The 19,561-nt window shown below is 34.0% G+C and overlaps 1 protein-coding gene across 7 annotated transcripts in view; it reads right to left on the minus strand.

The window, feature by feature from the left end:
• LOC6045008 (serine-rich adhesin for platelets) overlaps nt 1-19,561 on the minus strand; it is a 201,094-nt gene that overhangs the window by 154,114 nt on the left and 27,419 nt on the right. For all 7 annotated transcript variants that reach the window (XM_038252366.1, XM_038252367.1, XM_038252370.1 and 4 more), the window contains one exon: nt 17,215-18,274. The gene's annotated coding sequence lies outside the window, so the exon portion shown is untranslated. The remainder of the gene's footprint in view (nt 1-17,214; nt 18,275-19,561) is intronic.

A 19,561-nucleotide genomic window follows, 5' to 3' on the forward strand; every position in this document is an offset into this window, starting at 1 on the left:
GAATAATGACCCCGACAAAATTGGACAAAATTTGTGATTATGTTTATATTGAGATTGTGTTATAGACACTTAAAAACTTTTCCATTTGTGCAATTTATGGTAATTTTATTTCTTAGTCAGAATACCAAACGAATAACAAACCTTGTTATTAGGAGAGTTTTTGAAATGTATAACATTTCCTCTTATTAGCGTGTTATTAAACATTTTCAGCATAATATCACTTCAATACCAAATCTTGTTATTTTATCAGAAACTGTTATTATTTTTACTTCTTGAAGTTAAAGTTCAGGATAAAATAATAACACTTTTTGTTATTTTAACCGGATTTGTTATTGAAATATTATTAATTTTCCTATTACCGTCTGCCCGGGTTTGGAAAGACAAAAAAACACATATGTTAGTTTTTTAAATGATGGGCTAGATTAAAAAAAAAAACGAAAATATTTTAAAAATTTTCGCTAAACTCACAAAAATGATAAAGAGTTTAGAAATTTAAAAAAAAAATAAATGTCATAAATTTAAAACATCGAATTTATTAAAATTATGTGAATTTTTTTCTGCATGAAAAATGTGTTTAGGAAATGGAAATATATTTTTAATCATTTGAAATTTAGCACCATCCATTTTTACAATTAAAAATTTTGCAATTAAAATTTCAGTAAAAAAAATTAACTAAAAAATCACGATAATTTTTCTTATGCTATTTGTTTTCCTGAATAGTCCTAATTAGATCGAAATCTTTCTTTTATTTCTCTATACTATAAATATAACGTTCCCAAAGAAAGTCTGGTGTAATCCAGCTCCTTTGAAAAACAAAAGTTTCTCAATACAACCCGCAATACAATGCAAAAATCGCGTAAGTCTACGAAACAAATTGAGTTGATTTCTTGAAGGTTGATATTTGGTTGGTAATTACCGCTGTTTTATAATTTAACCTAAAATAATGTGATAAAATGGTAAAATTCAATAGAAAAGCAAACAAAATCAGTATATCAAATGAAAAAACACCCACTTAAGACTTCTCCACAAAACAATAAATCAAATTCTCTACAATGCGCGGTCAACCTGTGCACTTGAAAGGTGCAATGTTTGCCAAGTTTCTCCGTTATCCCAAGGTGAAAAGGAACTGAACCGTAATTAATTCCACCGTGTGAGTGCAGCCAATTTAGGGCTGTAGAGCAGCACAGGACCAAACCCAATCGATAATATCTGGAGCAGGTTTCAGACAATTGGCCGGGAACAAAAGGGCTCCGCCGGGATGTTTTTCGCCCGAGGATTTCCATTAAATTTTAATTAACCTCTCTACACCGTAAGCTTATTTGAGAGCAAAAGCTCGCCATCAGGATCAGGAATTGTTATGAGTGTGTAAGTGCGACTTTGTTTGAGTTAGTGTTGATCATAATGGAGCGGTCTGATGGTTATGGAGAGAAGGAAGCTTTTCCTTGTTTTCCGGAATCTCGGGATGTGTGTGTGTGTCCTTGAGCCAAGGCCTTTTTAGCAGCAGACGTGTTGGGGGAGACCTTTTATCAAGACACGAGGGTGTGATAAGTGGGTGGAGGTCTTTGTGATAGGGAGGATGGTTTCCAAGAAAAATGAACAAGATTTTGCTTGTAACTCAGATCCGAGAACTTGGATGTGATGGGATGTGATTCGGGGAAGACATTTATATGACAAATGAATAAAGGTTAGACGATACTAAGCTAGGGATTATCGTTATGATAATGCTTATTTTAGGATAAATCGTTGTCTTAATGTCCATTTGAATTCTTGGGAGAATTAAATCATGTTTCAACATATAAATAATTGAATAAACTTTTTTAGCAATTTCCAAACAAAAAGTCAACACCACAATCCCAACCACATTACACCACAGCTCAACAAATCAACTTTTCACTGAACTTTCAACAACTCACAAAATCCAATGACAGCTTTGTCCGCTCAACAGTCGTACAATACTATCCCGTTTCCAGTCCTCAAACTTTCGTCACCCAGCTGGTTTTTCACTTTTCCAAATGCATTTGCTCCCCCTTCCCCATTCAAGGGGTGGAGGGGACTCAACAACGCTTTGTAAAGTAGCTTTAGCCGGGGAGTTTCTTTGTGGTTTTCCAGCTAGCAAGCTCGCAATTGTGGGAAAAACTCAGGGTTGGACAACCGGGGACCGAGAGTCCCTTCTATCATTTCCACATTATTGCAGTTCGGTGTTCTTTGTTCTTGTGACGCCAGCCGTGGCTTTTTGCCCACGCTCACTTTCCCTTCTTAGAGCGAGGACTTTTCAAGAAAGTTTTTTGTGTGTTTGTAAGACTGTTTGTAAGGAGCATCTTTTCAACTTGCTGATATTTTTTTCTGGGAAGGAAAATCTGCTTTCAACTGATTTAATTTCAATTTGGATAAACAATAGAAAAAAAATCCCCTAACTAATTTGAGACCAAATATGACACTCACATGTCACGTGCCAGCTGACCGGAGGTCGTGTTGCATCAAATTTGTGCGGTGCTGCGCACTCACTCACTCGCAAATGGCGAACGAACCGAACATGTCAAGTGGACATCCGGTGGTGGCGATGTTGATAGAGTCAAGTTTTTGTTTTGCTCACTGGATAGCTCTCTGCAAACGTACTGCTTTTTTGGAAACTTTCCAACTTTTTTTTTGTGAAAAAGAATTATGAATTATGACTATTAATAATTTCAATAATTTCGAAACTGTTATTTCAAAATATAGAATTTTGAATTTTTAAACCATTTAAAATGTTATATATTCAAATAACAGTTTTTTTTATTTTTTTCGTTTTCTGGTTTCAAAATTTAAAATTTTATATTCTCATTCAAATCAAATCCACTAAAATTAAAATGATAAATCAGATATTTTAGAAATTTAAAAAGCAAATATTTATATCAGAACAAACATAAATCACATATTCGAATAAAAAAAATTCAAAAATCAAAAATAATAATAAAATAAAATAGTTCAAAATTCTTATAAAAACCAAAATAAAAAAATTAAGAGTTCAAAACATCAAAAATGGTCAATGAATTGAGCTATGTAGTAAAAATTCCTGGAAAGTTATTGAAGTAAAATTGTACAGTAAAACAGCTATTTTGGACATGTTTGTGATGATAAAAAATCATTAGAGCAATTCTCTGAGATTTCGGTCATTCTATTTTTTTTTCTATTTTTTAATCCGACTGAAACTTTTTTGTTGCCTTCGGTTTGCCCAAAGAAGGCATTTTGCATCATTAGTTTGTCCATATAATTTTCTATACACATTTGGCATCTGGCCATACACAAATGATGTATGAAAATTAAAAAAACTGTATCTTTTGAAGGAATTTTTTGATCGATTTGGTGTTTTCGGCAAAGTTGTAGGTATGGATACGGACTACACAGGAAAAAAAAATGATAAACAGTTAAAAAAAAATTGTGATTATTTAAAACTTGATTTGCAAAAAAACACTATTTTTTTATATTTTTTTATTTTTTGATATGTTTTAGAGGACATCAAATGCCAACTTTTTAGAAATTTCCAGGTTGTGCAAAAAATCTTTGACAGAGTTATGAATTTTTGAATCAATACCGATTTTTTTTTTCAAAAAATCGAAAAATTGGTCGCAAAAATTTTTTAACTTCATGTTTCGATGTAAAATCAAATTTGCAATCAAAAAGTACTTTAGCAAAATTTTGATAAAGTGCACCGTTTTCAAGTAAAATCCATTTTAAGTGACTTTTTTGAAAATAATCGCAGTTTTTCATTTTTTTTAAATTACAGCACATGTTTGCCCACTTTGAAAAAAATATTTTTGAAAAGCTGAGAAAATTCTCTGTATTTTGCATTTTTGAATTTTGTTGATACGACCCTTAGTTGCTGACATATTGCCATGCAAAGGTTTAAAAACAGGAAAATTGATGCCCCACCCAAACAACACACCATTTTCTAATGTCGATATCTCAGCAACTAATAGTCCGATTTTCAATGTTAAAAATGAAACATTCGTGAAATTTTCCGATCTTTCGAAAAATATATTTTCAAAGTTTTTAAACCAAGACTAACATTTCAAAAGGGCCAAACATTCAATATTACGCCCTTTTAAAATGTTAGTCTTGGTTTAAAAATTTGGAAAATATTTTTTTCGAAAAGATCGGAAAATTTCACGACTATATCATATTTTAACATTGAAAATCGGACCATTAGTTGCTGAGATATCGATATTGGAAAATGTTGTGTTGTTTGGGTGGGACTTAGAAAACATCAATTTTCCTGTTTTTAAACCTTTGCATTGCAATATCTCAGCAACTAAGGGTCGTATCAACAAAGCTCAAAAATGCAAAATATAGAGAATTTGCTCAGCTTTTCAAAAAATTGTTTTTCAAAAGTGGGCAAACATGTGCACTAATTTCAAAAAATGAAAAACTGCGACTATTTTCAGAAAAGTCACCTAAAAATGGATTTAACTTGAAAACGGTGCACTTTATCAAAATTTCACCTGAGTACTTTTTGATAGCAAATTTGATTTTACATCGAAACATGAAGTTAAAAATTTTTGCGACCAATTTTTAGATTTTTTGAAAAAATCAGTATTGATTCAAAAATTTATAACTCGATCAAAGATTGTTTGCACAACCTGGAAATTTCTGAAAAGTTGGCATTTGATGTCCTCTAAAACATATAAAAAAATAAATAAAAATTAAAAATAGTGTTTTTTTGCTTATCAAGTTTTAGTGCCAAAATTTTAAATAAAAAATCACCTAAATTTTTTTACCGTGCATTTTTTTTTTCAGTGTAGTCCATATCCATACCTACAACTTTGCCGAAGACACCAAATCGATCAAAAAATTCCTTCAAAAGATACAGATTTTTGAATTTTCATACATTTTTGTATGGCCAGCTGCCAAATTTGTATGGAAAATTATATGGACAAACTAATGATGCAAAATGGCTTCTTTCGGCATACCGAAGGCACCAAAAATGTTTCAGTCGGATAAAAAAATACAAATATTCAAATTTAAGAAAAAAGACCGATTTCGTAGAGAATTGCTCATTAGTGATTAATTTGCTATTTCTTTTTAAAACAAACCTTATCTATTTTTGGTGTAAAAACGTTACGCCTCTTTATTTTTTTTCTGATGTTCATTTATTGTGAAACTGTCAACTTTTCCTGTCCTTCTGGAGAAACGAAACGGCCTACTTTTCCCTACCAAAAATAACAGAATTGAAAATAAATACCCACTGAAATGGGTGCTGAAAAGTTGAACTTTTCAACACTAGCATCGAAAAGTAACATTGTTCATTTTTTTTTGTTTTGAACGATGAAATTACTAACCACATTAATGTTTTGATATAAAATTCCATTAGAGAAGCGTTTTTCGAAATTGTAAAAAATGCTGTAAGCAACTCGTTGCAAAAATTGATTTCTTCAGCACTCATCGTATTTATCCAACTCGGTAAACCTCGTTGGATAAATGTACAACTCGTGCTGAAAAAATCTTCTTTTTGCAACTTGTTGCATACACTACTATCATATTTTTTCCACTTTCCTTACCAAATCGAAAAGAAATTGTGCATTTTTCATTATTCCCTTTTCAGCCCGGAATCACCCCCGCAAAGTATAAAACACGACCGTGACTATTTTTCATTCAGATTACGCTCGACACGGCCCAAACCACTTGTGCAATTCAAATTTAAAACAAACAGGTGGGCGTGCATGTGTGTGAGTGAACTGGTTGAGAGAAGGAGGTGGGGAAAATGAAAATATTTATTGTTGGTTGGCATTTTCCGGGGATGATGCTCGTTAACAAACCAGATTCAATTATTCGAGTGGGTGCACAATTTTGCGTCGATTTTTCTTTTTGGTTTTCACTCTGCGCGGTTTGCTCACCGAATTGTGAAGTGTACTTTATTGCAGTTTGTTGAACGCGTAAATTTGCTTTGCAATAGTGGCAAGTCAAATATTTAGGCATTGAAAGTCCACCGTGTTGTGGCAATAACAATCAAATGTGGCACTAAAAGTCTATCACGTTATAATTTTATTACAATATGATTACGTAACGAACATCTGCCCAGGGCAACATATTTTATTTTTATTGATTTGCCATCATTTTCTCCCCCCAACTATCATTGGTCATGTATATTGGAAATTTTCACAACAGGAGGGCAGCAGCAGCAGCTGTCCGGTGAAGATATTCTAACGCAAAATATGGCACCTTCACTATTGGGGCGAGATGATTTGCCCCACGGGATATGTTTCCAGAGCTGGGAATGGAATTTGACTCCCCTCTGCCGGTTTTATTGAACCAAATGGGGGATATAAAGCCATTATTGCGATCGTTGCATGATAATGGATCGATCACGTTCGGTTGAGGGAGTTTGTTTGGAAGGCAAATTTGTTATTATTGATATTGATTGATTTTCTGAATGATGGTGGGTATCAATGGTAAGTAATCAATTAAATTAATCTCTATTGTTATTGTTTGCATAGCAAACTCAAATAGTAGTTTCATTAAATTTGAAACTTCTTTTCAAGTAATGAAACATTAAAACTCAATTCAATTTCGTTACTGCTTCTCTTCCTTCTTGCAGAACGTAGAAATTTCGTTTCCAATTTTCACTCTCTTGATGATGAAGCTCGAGCTTTTCTCTTGGATAATATTTTTCTAAGAAGTTGTCTTGCACGTGCAAAATCCACTCATCCCGTTGGGAAATGATCCGTCTCTGACAAGGACGTCGACGATGCTGGTGGTGATGAGTTTATACCTTAGTACTCTTGGTCCCGATCCACTGTTTCCCAGCTCGAGCGAGATAATCTCCAAGATAATGGCAAACTGGGGCAATAACGGTCCGCAGGAAAAACTCCGGAAAAATCGTTTATCGATGCTAAGAAAAGCAGCGCCTTTCTTCGCCCCTCAAAACTTCTCTCTTACTTTTCTAAGCTGCCGGGATTAAGTGTACTTTAAAGCGATTTAGGCGGAAATGGGCGCACTCTTGACAACGCTCTGACGAGATGATTTTCCGAACTCAGCTCAGCTCAGTTCAGTATGATGCCGACAGGAACAAATAAACAGAACCATCTCGGAAGCCGAATTCAATCACCAACCTGTTTATTATTTTACCCTCCCCCTCCGGAGGAGGGGTTTAAAGCAAATAGTTTGGGCAATTCCGATTTGATGGCGCGAAATTCGCAGAACCACCAAATTCTTGAATCGGTTCCAAAATCCCCCCCCCCCCTTTCACCCTTCCATGCTGTCAATCCAGCCAGACAACTTTTCATCGCTCAAGCTTTGCTTTGTATCGAGCAGAAAATTGGACCGACCGACATCCTCTCATTATGTGGGGGTGTTGCGTGCGCGCGCGCTGAAGGGTCATTAAAATAAATCATAAAATTTATGAACTTGAGAGTTTGTGAACCCCCCGAAGGGGGGGGGGGTGACAGAAGGCAGCCATGTTCAATGCCAGAAGAGCCATTTAATTCTGGGAATTTTCCGCGATTTTGACTACGCACTTCTTTTCGAGGACTTTGATTGGTATTTGAACAGACGCTCAAATTAGTCAAGTCAAATCTTTAAACAGAAAAACATTTTTTTCAATACTCCATTCAGCAGAAAAAAAAAATCACACCCGACATTACATTCCCAACGACTCCACAAGGGTACGCAAATTTCAATGAAAAATCTCAACATTCCATTCCCAGTTCCAGACTAGTGTCTCATCAGGAAGAAGTTGAAGAGTGTGCATGAATGCAGCTCTAGTGAGAGGCATTCACGTTTTGTGTGACAAGAAAGGAGAACAGTGGCGCACAGATGTGCAGAATATCATGTTTTCTAGAGTAAGTTTTAGAAAGGACGAAATGCAGATTCAAAAGTCGAGCAATTCCATGTCAAATAGGGAATCGGTTGTACCCGACCCTCTCCGATTTCAATGAAACTTTGTAGACATGTTATCCTAGGCATATATAAGCCATTTTTGTGTATACGGAGTCAGTTACACTCGATAATGACATTTGAGAAGGGCGTAAGTGTTTTAAATATGTTTGTATTTCGTAATTTAAATATTGCTGTATCTCGAAGCCGTTGCATCGAATCAAAAAGTGGTCAAAGACAAACTTGTAGGAAATTTGACGGGCTTTCCGGAAAAAATACACTGAAAGAAAAAAACACTCCACTTTTATGACATTTTTTGATTTTTAAGTTTAAAAGTCAAATTTGAAGAAGAGCCCATGATTATTTTGTTCAAAATTGAAAAGCCTTAGGGCTACGGCAAAGTAAAAGATTTTGTGAAAATAGCCTTTAAATGTTACAAAAAGACTCACCGAAAATGCAGGATGAAGCAACTCACCTAAAAAAATACAAAAATCATTTACTGAAACTGTTTTTTTGAAAAGTGCTCTAAACGTCAAAATTTTCAAAAACTGAATACAGGAATCGATTCTCCAGACAATTTTACATAAAAGTCTCCATATTGACCACTGTCCTAAGTCCAATCCTTGTAAAAATACAGCGGTTTTAAAAATAAAAATGTTGAAAAAATAGGTTTTTTGATGGTTTTTGGCAATTTCTATATGACCGACTTGATTTTTCAGTCTCGAAAATATTTTTACCGGAAAGCTCGTCCAATTTCCCATAAGTTTGTCTTTGACCGCATTTCAATTGGATGTATGGGCTTACAGATATAAGCTAATTACATTGCTCAAAACTGAAAACATAATATTTTTTCAGTGTAGTATAGTAACCTGAATAGTAAATTAGCTTATATATGTAAGCCCATACATCCAATTGACATGTGGTCAAAGACAAACTTATGGGAAATTGGACGAGCTTTCCGGTAAAAATATTTTCGAGACTGAAAAATCAAGTCGGTCATATAGAAATTGCCAAAAACCATCAAAAAACCTATTTTTTCAACATTTTTATTTTTAAAACCTAAACCTAACTTCACAAGGATTGGACTTAGGACAATGGTCAATATGGAGACATTTATGTAAAATTGTCTGGAGAATCGACTCTCGTGTTCGGATTTTGAAAATTGGGATGTTTAGAGCACTTTTGAAAAAAAAAACAGTTTCAGTAAATGATTTTTGTATTTTTTTAGGTGAGTTGCTCCATCCTGCATTTTCGGTGAGTCTTTTTGTAACATTTTAAGGCTATTTTCACAAAAATTTTGAACAAAAAAAATCCTGGGCTCACCTTCAAATTTGACTTTTAAACTTAAAAATCAAAAAATGTCATAAAAGTGGAGTGTTTTTTTCTTTCAGTGTATTTTTTCCGGAAAGCCCGACAAATTTCCTACAAGTTTGTCTTTGACCACTTTTTGATACGATGCAACGGCTTCGAGATATAGCAATATTTAAATTACGAAATACAAAAATATTTAAAACACTTAAGCCCTTCTCAAATGTCATTACCGAGTGTAACTGACTCCATATACACAAAAATGGCTTATATATGCCTAGAATAACATATCTACAAAGTTTCATTGAAATCGGAAAGGGTCGAGAAAAAAGTACCTAAAAAATCCTGCTTTGGGCTGGAATTGCTCAGTCAGTGATTCCAATGATTTGAGAAATTTAAAAATAAACAGTTATTGACTTTAAAAACTTCACCGAAAATATTTGGTTATAAAGAAGAAATAGCAGTTCTCTACGAAATCGGTCTTTTTCTTCAATTTTGATTTTTGTTTTTTTTTTAATCCGGCTGAAACTTTTTTGGTGCCTTCGGTATGCCCAAAGAAGCCATTTTGCATCATTAGTTTGTCCATACAAATTTGGCAGCTGTCCATACAAAAATGATTCATGAAAATTCAAAAAAACACTATTTTTATTTTTTTTTTCATTTTTTGATATGTTTAAGAGGACATCAAATGCCAACTTTTCAGAAATTTTCAGAATGGGCAAAACATCTTTGACCGAGTTATGAATTTTTTAATCAATACTGATTTAAAAAAAATCGAAATATTGGTCGCAAAAATTTTCCAACTTCATTTTTCGATGTAAAATCAAATTTCAAAAAGTATCTCAATGAAATTTTGATAAAGTGCACCGTTTTCAAGTTAAATCCATTTTTAGATGACTTTTTTGAAAATTGTCGCAGTTTTTCTTTTTTTTAATTACTTCACATGTTTGCCCACTTTTGAAAAAAATATTTTTGAAAAGCTGAGAAAATTCTCTATATTTTGCTTTTTTGAACTTTGTTGATACGAACCTTAGTTGCTGAGGTATTGCCTTGCAAAGGTTTAAAAACAGGAAAATTGATGTTTTCTAAGTCTCACCCAAACAACCCACCATTTTCTAATGTCGATTTCTCAGCAACTAATGGTTCGATTTACAATGTTAAAATATAAAACATTCGTAAAATTTTCCGATGTTTTCGAAAAGAATTTCTTGAAATTTTTTTAAACCAAGACACTTATTTTAAAAGGGCGTAATATTGAATATTTGGCCCTTTTGAAATGTTAGTCTTGCTGTGCACCCTTGACTGATTGAAGTGTTTGATTTGAAATTTTTAATTACAATTATTTTTTGTACCCCCTTTTTAAAAAATCACGCTTGAACTATTCTGTGCCAAGTGGGAGTCTGATGGTTGTTAAATTGTGAATGTGGTTTTATCATCGCCATCACTCATCGTTGCACTTCATTTCCACGTTCAAGTACGTGCGCCACGACGTAGAGTGCAGAAACGCACTCACCCACATTTTTCCGCGTTAATGGCACAACTTTTCTCTCAACCGAGTGCAGCTTGACGCACCGGTGTGCAACAAATCATTGTTTGAAAGTTCGTTTTGAAATTATAATAGTAGTTTTCTTTAAATCTGCTTTAGGCCATTGTAAATATTTCTCAAAGTTTATGTCTGAATAATCAGGGGCAAGAATATTTTTTTTCGAAAAACTTCAAAATTTTTAATGAAAATTAAGGTTTATTCAATCGAAATCCAGTTAATATACATTTTCCTGCGTTTATTATCATATTTAGCATGTTTGAACTACTTTGAAGACACTTTAAATTTTCATTAAAATTTCTAACATAATTTTCATTTTTTTTGTTGAGTCTCTCATGCTACAAACCATCAAATTTCTGTACGAAAAGCATAAAAAAATCTTTGAGCAGATTGTTGATGTTGCGAGATCAAAATCTGTCCGATTCCTGAAATATATTGCGTGTTTCATCGTCTATCCCAAGAAAAAAAAAAACAGAAGATAAGCCCCATTCCTGAACCACAAACGATAGCAATCTACCCGGACTAAACGACCGCGACTGGGCCACCAGCCCTCTTCACGTCTTGATGGATGTGGTTCACCAACGTCTAGGTGTCACTGATCGTCTTGCGTCTTGCCCGAAAAAAAAACCCCATGAGCCCATTTCCTGCCAGTTCCAGAGAAGGAAACACCATTCAAAAGCAGCAGCTGTTTCCCGGGTGGCGGAAATGTACTTCCAAAAAGCGCTTCAAGAGCAGCAAACACATTAATCTTCTGGCAATCAGAGAACCATTGTTTCGTGGCTTGGCTTTTTGTTCGCCACCGGGTGGGCGAGATTTGAGATTCTGTTTTGGAACGATTTAGCGTGAAAAAAAGTGGGGCCAACCGCGTTTATGACGATTCACATGATGGATGAGGAAAAATGAATGGTATTGTTCAATGCTGTTAATCGTTGAATCAACGTCATCGATGTCGATGATCGTTGATTTAAACGTAATCGTAATCGCAGCCATCGTTGATTTAATCGTCAACGTCAACGGACTCGTTGATTTAAACGGCGTTGATCAACGCGTTGATTATCGATAATCAACGAGTTGATCAACGGCGTTCTTTTATAGTTTTGTAGAGTTTTATGAGGAAAGAACGATTTTTTCATAAATGTTTTGATTGGTTGTTCGGGTATCCGGGTGTACCAAGAGGACCGAAGTGACCGGATTTTAAACGTAATTTAAGCCCTAGTTAATTGCTGGTCACTTCCATCTCCATTTTGGTTCCCAAGTCCAACCAGGATTTTCTAGAGAGCCTGGATCTTATTAATTAATAAGATCCAGGCTCTCTAGGATTTTCTTATGTAAATGACACCGAGAACGGACAATGGGGAACCGAGATATTGTCGGATTTTCATCGGAATTATTGTCCAGGCGGGTTCAGTAAGAGTCTCGCGTGGCTAAATATCGACACAATTTGTTTTTCTATGATACAATACTGAATTGACAACATGACCCATGTTCCAGAACCCAGATTAAGATTGGCCAAGATGTCAAACTTCGTGACAGACCGGAGTAGCCTACTGTTATTGATCAACAAAATATTTATGACCTACTGCGATTGGTTTTCGACACCACGCGAAAGATTTATCTCTTGGGATTCGATCGAAACTCATTGATCACACACAGTAGGCTACTCCGGTCTGTCACGAAGTTTGACATCTTGGCCAATCTTAATCTGGGTTCTGGAACATGGGTCATGTTGTCAATTCAGTATTGTATCATAGAAAAACAAATTGTGTCGATATTTAGCCACGCGAGACTCTTACTGAACCCGCCTGGACAATAATTCCGATGAAAATCCGACCATATCTCGGTTCCCAATTGTCCGTTCTCGCTGTCATTTACACTATAAAATCCTGGTTGGGCTTGGGTACCAAAATGGAGATGGAAGTGACCAGCAATTAGCTAGGGCTTAAATTACGTTTAAAATCCGGTCACTTCAGTCCTCTTGGTACACCCGGATACCCGAACAACCATGCCACTGCCACATCAATTTGAGAATGTTTCCCAATCAAAACATTTATAAAAAAATCGTTCTTTCTTCATAAAAATCTACAAAACTATAAAAGAACGCCGTTGATCAACTCGTTGATTATCGATAATCAACGCGTTGATCAACGCCGTTTAAATCAACGAGTCCGTTGACGTTGACGATTAAATCAACGATGGCTGCGATTACGATTACGTTTAAATCAACGATCATCGACATCGATGATATAAACGCCGTTGATTTCAACGATTAACAGCATTGGTATTGTTGAATGTATTATTATTTATATTATTAAATTTTCAAACCTAATTCTCAATGAAAAAAGTTTACTTATTACAACTTATGATTATAATGCTTTTGATCGTACATAAGATTTTATAGTTTAGTTTTTTTTAACTTTTAGTTTAACTTTAACTTTAAGATTTGGTAATTTTGTAGAACAAATAACCCTGTTCTGAGTAAAAATAATAGTTTTCCATTAAAAAAATCATCAAAATCTTTTTTTTAACCAAAAATTCAAATCTTCATAAATTTCTCAGAAATGTTCACCAGAGCTACGTTTTGATCCAAAAAACGCCTTCTTTGACTGAATTTGAAAAAAAAGAAACAAAACATTTTGTTCGTCGATTTTCAAAATAAGACTAACATTTTAAAAGGGCGTAATATTGAATGTTTGGCCCTTTTGAAATGTTAGTTTTGATTTTAAATTTTCGAAAATATTTTTTTTTAAATTATCCAAAAAAATCACGAATGTTTCATTTTTTAACATTGTAAATTGGACCATTAGTTGCTGAGATATCGACGTTAGAAAATGGTGGGTTGTTTAGGTGAGACTTGGAAAACATCAATTTTCATGTTTTTAAACCTTTGCATGGCAATATCTCAGCAACTAAGGGTCGTATCAACATAGTTTAAAAAAGCAAAGTATTGAGAATTTTCTCAGCTTTTCAAAAATATTGTTTTCAGAAGTGGGCAAACATGTGCGAAACGAAGTTGACTTTATAGCTGCCGGCCACCATTGCTAGTCCCAACCACTAGTGTCTTCCTTTTATCTACAAGGACTTCGCCGCCCTGGGCTCCTAAGTGTATGAAAGTATGGCACGGAGCGACGGCGCCGAATACCCATATTTACACAAAGAATTTTAGAGCGCGAGCAAACATGTGCACTTATTTTAAAAAATGAAAAACTTCGACTATTTTCAAAAAAGTCACCTGAAAATGGATTTAACTTGAAAACGGGGCATTTATCAAAATTTCACTATAGTACTTTTTGATTGCAAATTTGATTTTACATCAAAAAATGAAGTTGAAAAATGTTTGCGACCATTATTTCGATTTTTTGAAAAAAATCTGCATTGTTTCAAAAATTCATAACTCGGTCAATGATTTTTTGCACAACCTGGAAATTTCTGAAAGGTTGGCATTTGATTTCTCCTAAAACACATCAGAAAATGAAAAAAAATTAAAAATTGTATTTTTTTGCAAATCAAGTTTTAGCGATTAAAAGTTAAATGAAAAATCACCATTTTTTTTTACCGTGTATCATTTTTTTCCAGTGTAGTCCATACCCATACCTACAACTTTGCCGAAGACACCAAATCGATCAAAAATTCCTACAAAAGATACAGATTTTTGTATTTTCAACAATCAGTTTTGTATGGACAGCTGCCAAATTTGTATGTAAAATTATATGGACAAACTAATGATACAAAATGGCTTCTTCGGGCATACCGAAGTTACCAAAAAAGTTTCAGTTGGATTTAAAAAAAAAAACAAAAACAAATCGAATGACCGAAATCTAAGAGAACTGCTAATAGGCGATGGGTTCTTCGGCATGAATATAGTTTAAATTTCAGTCATTGTCCTATTTTTAATATATCAGATTTTATATCTGGAGTTATTTTTGATTTTAAAGATATTTAAATTAAAACAATATGTTTTTATCCTTATCTTGCTGAATTTTGAAAATCTGTAAAATGTTATAGCAATTAAGAAAATCTTTGTATCCATTTTGAACACATAAATAAAATAGGATCTTTTGTATTTTTTTTTAATTTTGGTTGATAGTATTACTTGGAAGTTGTGCAAAAATGAAAAGTTTACTTTTAGAACAATATTTTACCAGATCATCAAATTATTCGTACCGGTAAAAAAAATCGCGGCAATACCTGGCATTTCCCGTAAAAAATATTTCCTGGGAATTTCCGAAATTCAATCGAAAGTATACATTTTCTTAATTTTCTGTAACAAATTTGTGAAAATGTACAGATAAAAAGTGATATTTTTTTTTAATTCAATTTGAGAATTAATTCTGATAATATTGATTTCTGAAGCATTATAAACTGAAAACAGATCTTTCTTAATGAATGAATAAATGATAGTTTTCTTTTAAAAACTTAAATTGAACCCCTTACAACCGGAGCATTATAATTTTTTTTACGTTTTTTGTTTATCATGGATGGATAGATTAGACGTGGGTCTCGTGGCGCAGGGGTAGCGGCTTCGGCTGCCGATCCCGATGATGCTATGAGACGCGGGTTCGATTCCCGCCTTATCCACTGAGCTTCTATCGGATGGTGAAGTAAAACGTCGGTCCTGGTTTCTCCTGTCTCGTCAGAGGCGCTGGAGCAGAAATCCCACGTTAGAGGAAGGCCATGCCCCGGGGGGCGTAGTGCCAATAGTTTCGTTTTTTTTTCGGATGGATTGGATGAAAATCAAATTGTTATCATTAAATATTTCAATCAGAATTGTGCAATAAGCATTAGTTCAAAACGTTCAGTTGTAAATAAAATCATTAAAAGCTATTATATACTGTTTGAAATGTGTTCAAAGAATGTAAACATATTTTTAAAACTTGGTTCACATATTTGAAAACATTAAGCTGTTTCTAGTAAAAAAAACACAAGTTAGATTTCAAGGAAAAGCCAAAAAAATTTTTACTATTTTGCTTAAGAGCTGATACTAAAATTACTAGTTTCAGAAAAGATATTTGTCATGATAAAACATTTTCTGATTTTTTTTCATTACCACTTTTTGTTTTAATGTGGTTTTAATCACACTCCCTCAATCTGGTCACAAAAAAAATAAAACTGGAGAAATTTTTTGATTTATTGTACGATTTGAAGACAGCTTATAAATTATGAAAAAATGTATAAATATTTTCTTAAAGTTGTCTGATTTTCGACATGCAGTCAAGCTATTAATCGATCGTCACACTTATTTTATCCATTCAAGTCGCTGTCTTATACAATATTGTGGCAAAATATTAATCAGAATCAGGATCAGGACAATTTTCCACAATTTTAAAATTTCCTGCAAACTGGTTGCAAATTTCTCGTTTCCCGAGTTCTTTGTAACTCCGGAAAATTGGACGCTCTAGATTATTCGATTTTCTCAGTTAGAATGGCAAATTTCGTACAAAAAAATTAAAGGCAATAAAGCCAAAGATTTTTTTTGTTCCTCCCCTAATTTTTCCACAAAAATTAGAAGCACATAAAAAAAATAAAAATATAAATTTTCATTGAGAATACTTGAATAATTTTCAACTTGTTTTGAATACATTTTCTATCGTGTATTTATGAATTTTAAAATCAAATGGATCAGTTCGAAGAAATTTGAATGTTTTGAATTGAAAATAAGCTTCCATGTTTTTTTCACTTTGTTTTTAAAAATCACAATTTTCATTTTGAGAACACAGTTAACCTTGACAATATTTTTCTACTGTCCCCATTCTTTTATTTATTATTATTTTTCTTAATCTTCATCAATCGAGACTCACGACTACATTCGTGTTTCGTTTTAAAATTTTATGTTTTTCTCTTTATATCTTTTTTTTTTGCATCAATCTTTTTAAGATTTCTATGTATTGCTGAGATTAGGCTTGCTATTCCGAAATTAAAGAATTATTTGTTGCATATATGGAGTTTTTTTTCGGTCCAATAAACATAATATTTTTTTCTAATTCAAGGTTTTTGAAACCGCCATGATCCAGTGGTATTCAAAAACACCCAAAAATCAAATAAAATTAAATATTTGTTTGGTGGACCATTAAAAAAAAGCTTTAGTTATCCATTTGATGAATTTCTGCAAATCTCGACCAATGCTTTTCACAACATTGAAACACATTTCCCTACAAAGTAAATCACAATCGTGCACGCAAAATAAATTTTCTCTAACGACCGTCCTTGACATCTCATGTGATGGTAAAAATCTTCCCAGCAACAACAAAAAAATCCAATAAAAAGAGGGAACAAAACTCTTACACGACCATGTCATCATCATCATCATTGTTGTTGTTCTCTTGCTCGATCCTACCACAATATGAGCAAAAGCATAAATTATGCACACACACACAAATTCACATTGTGACTGACATTATCATCGCATCGCAAATCAGATGCGACTTCATGATATTTTTTTATCTGTGTGTGGGTTCGTGCATGCGTGAGTAATAACAGTTAAGGAAAAAAATGTATGAAGAAAAAAGAGCCATAAAAACCTGCTATAAAAATCCTATGTATGATGGATGCGCTGCTCCGATGTAACTTTACTCATTACGAGCACGACGAAGCTGCGATGAAATATCCTTTGAGCTCATGTTCCCATGCGAGTAGGTGGTTGCTGGGGCTGCCAAGTCGAACAAAACCGGATGCTGCTAATCACTCACTAAGAAATGTGTTTCTTTTTGCTGCTTTTTTCTTTCTTGTTGAATCTCGCGTGAAGCCACCACAAAACACTTTGCACTTGTTTCCCTTTTCTTTTTGTTCGGTTTTTCAAATCACTGGAAAAACTTTTTCTTTCTTTTCAACAAAACACTCTCCCACGTACAGCAATTCTTTTGCACAATAGAAACACGCCGGAAAAAGCTTCTCAGACCAGATGGTTTCACTTTCACTTTTCTCTTGCTTTCTTTCTCGATTGATGTTCACTTAGCTTGTTTTGCAAAAACTTTTTTCTTCTTGAACAATTTTCCTCTACCAACAAAAACTTTTTTCTTTCTTTTATGGAAATTCACTTTTTCAAGCGTCGTGTATTTTTAGCCTTCCGTTTCAAAGAAACTCGCACAAATGTGTCTTTTGTGTCATTAGCTTTTGTTTTTTTTTTTGTGCAGCTTTCACACTTTAGGATTATTCTGTCGTTCCGAGAGGGTGAGCCCCGGAAATACCCCCCTACAGCTGGGGCGCACGTTCGGAACGAAAATACCCTTTCTTTATGTGTTCAAGGGTCCAGCACTTTTTCCTTCCGCTTCTTGCAAAGCAATTTTAGCACCTTTCAGCCTGCTCGTATGTGAGCTGACCCCCAGACGTCGAAGCAAATGGGTGCAGCTAACCAAAAGAAAAAAAGCTCAAACACTGTTATTTATGATGAGATTCGTCAAGATTTATCACCCCACTCTCGTCTCGTTTGGCTGGCTGGGTTGGAGCACTTTCTGGTTCCTGGTTTTTATTATCCTAGCACTTTTTCATGATTGCCACTTTGGTTTTCGTACGTACAGAGATTTCTCCGGCAGACACGGGTCAGCTGAGGGGCTGCTTCTGGTGCTGCTCGGTGAAGTGATGCTGGTTTGTGGGGAGAAAAGAAGGGAAATAATTGAAAATTAGGATATGAGTAAATCACGGTTTTTTGAGAATAAATGAATTTTGCATCATTTTAAATCATTTTAATTATTTTTATTTTGATTAGCCAAGATACAAAATATAAATTTAGCCAAGATATAGAAAATATTTAAATATATAACTTTGGTTGTTAAATTTAAAGCAAATACAACCCGAACAGACGTTAATAACTAAATTCATGCCATTTCAATAACAAATACTGTTAAAATAACAGAAAGTGTTATGGAATATTCTTGAAAAATCCATTTTTGCATAAGAGTTCAATAAAAGTTTATATTATCATTTTTTTATCGGTCTGATATTAATTAAAAATTAGAACAACTTGGGAATAAAATTTTTTGCTATGGAAGAATACCTCAAACTGTTATTGGGATGATCGGAAATAAACTTTGAGCATCCCGAGCAGACGGTAATGACTTTGGAATAACATTTTTTGATATTTGAAAATACCAGGCCATTAAAATTTTGTGTTATTTATAACAAGTTATGTTATTCGTCGTTATGATTTTGCCTTCCTCACGGAGGTAAGGCTATAATCCTGCTCTAAAAATGAACTTTGTATAAAAACGTCGTAGACCCACCTTCATGTATACATATTGTTGGGTTCACAGAGAACCACCAGCCGTTCCCAAAACTCCGCGACTCACTGTGCTCGATGGTAGCACCCAGGTAGAGAGAGGCGCGATTTGGATAGAAGTGAAACCTTTAGTTCTTAAGTTTTGTGTCGTGCAGGAGAATAAACGTGTTTGATTGTTAGTCTAAAAAATTGGTTTATTCTTACGACTTTGTGGCCGCTCGTTTGGTTCGCGCCCCCGGGTACACAACACATATCGACTCAGAATCGAAAACTGAACAAATGTCTGTGTGTATGTGTGTGTGTATGTATGAGCAATTCTCTACAAAACCGGCCGATTTCGACCATTTTTATTTTTTGCATTTTTTGATTTGGCTCAAACTTTGCGGGGGCCTTCCCTATGACCAAAGAAGCCATTTTGCATCATTAGTTTGTCCATATAAATTTCCATACAAATTTGGCAGCTGTTCATACAAAAATGGTACGTAAATATTCGAAAATCTGTAACTTTTGAAGGAATTTTTTGATCAATTTGGTGTCTTCGGCAAAGTTGTAGGTATTGTTAAGGACTATTTAGAAAAAAATAGGTACACGGAAAAAAAAATATCCCGATTTTTTTATTAACTTTTTTTTCACAAAAACTCAAATTCTCAAAA

This window comes from Culex quinquefasciatus, chromosome 2 (assembly GCF_015732765.1).
Source record: "Culex quinquefasciatus strain JHB chromosome 2, VPISU_Cqui_1.0_pri_paternal, whole genome shotgun sequence".
NCBI lineage: Eukaryota > Metazoa > Arthropoda > Insecta > Diptera > Culicidae > Culex > Culex quinquefasciatus.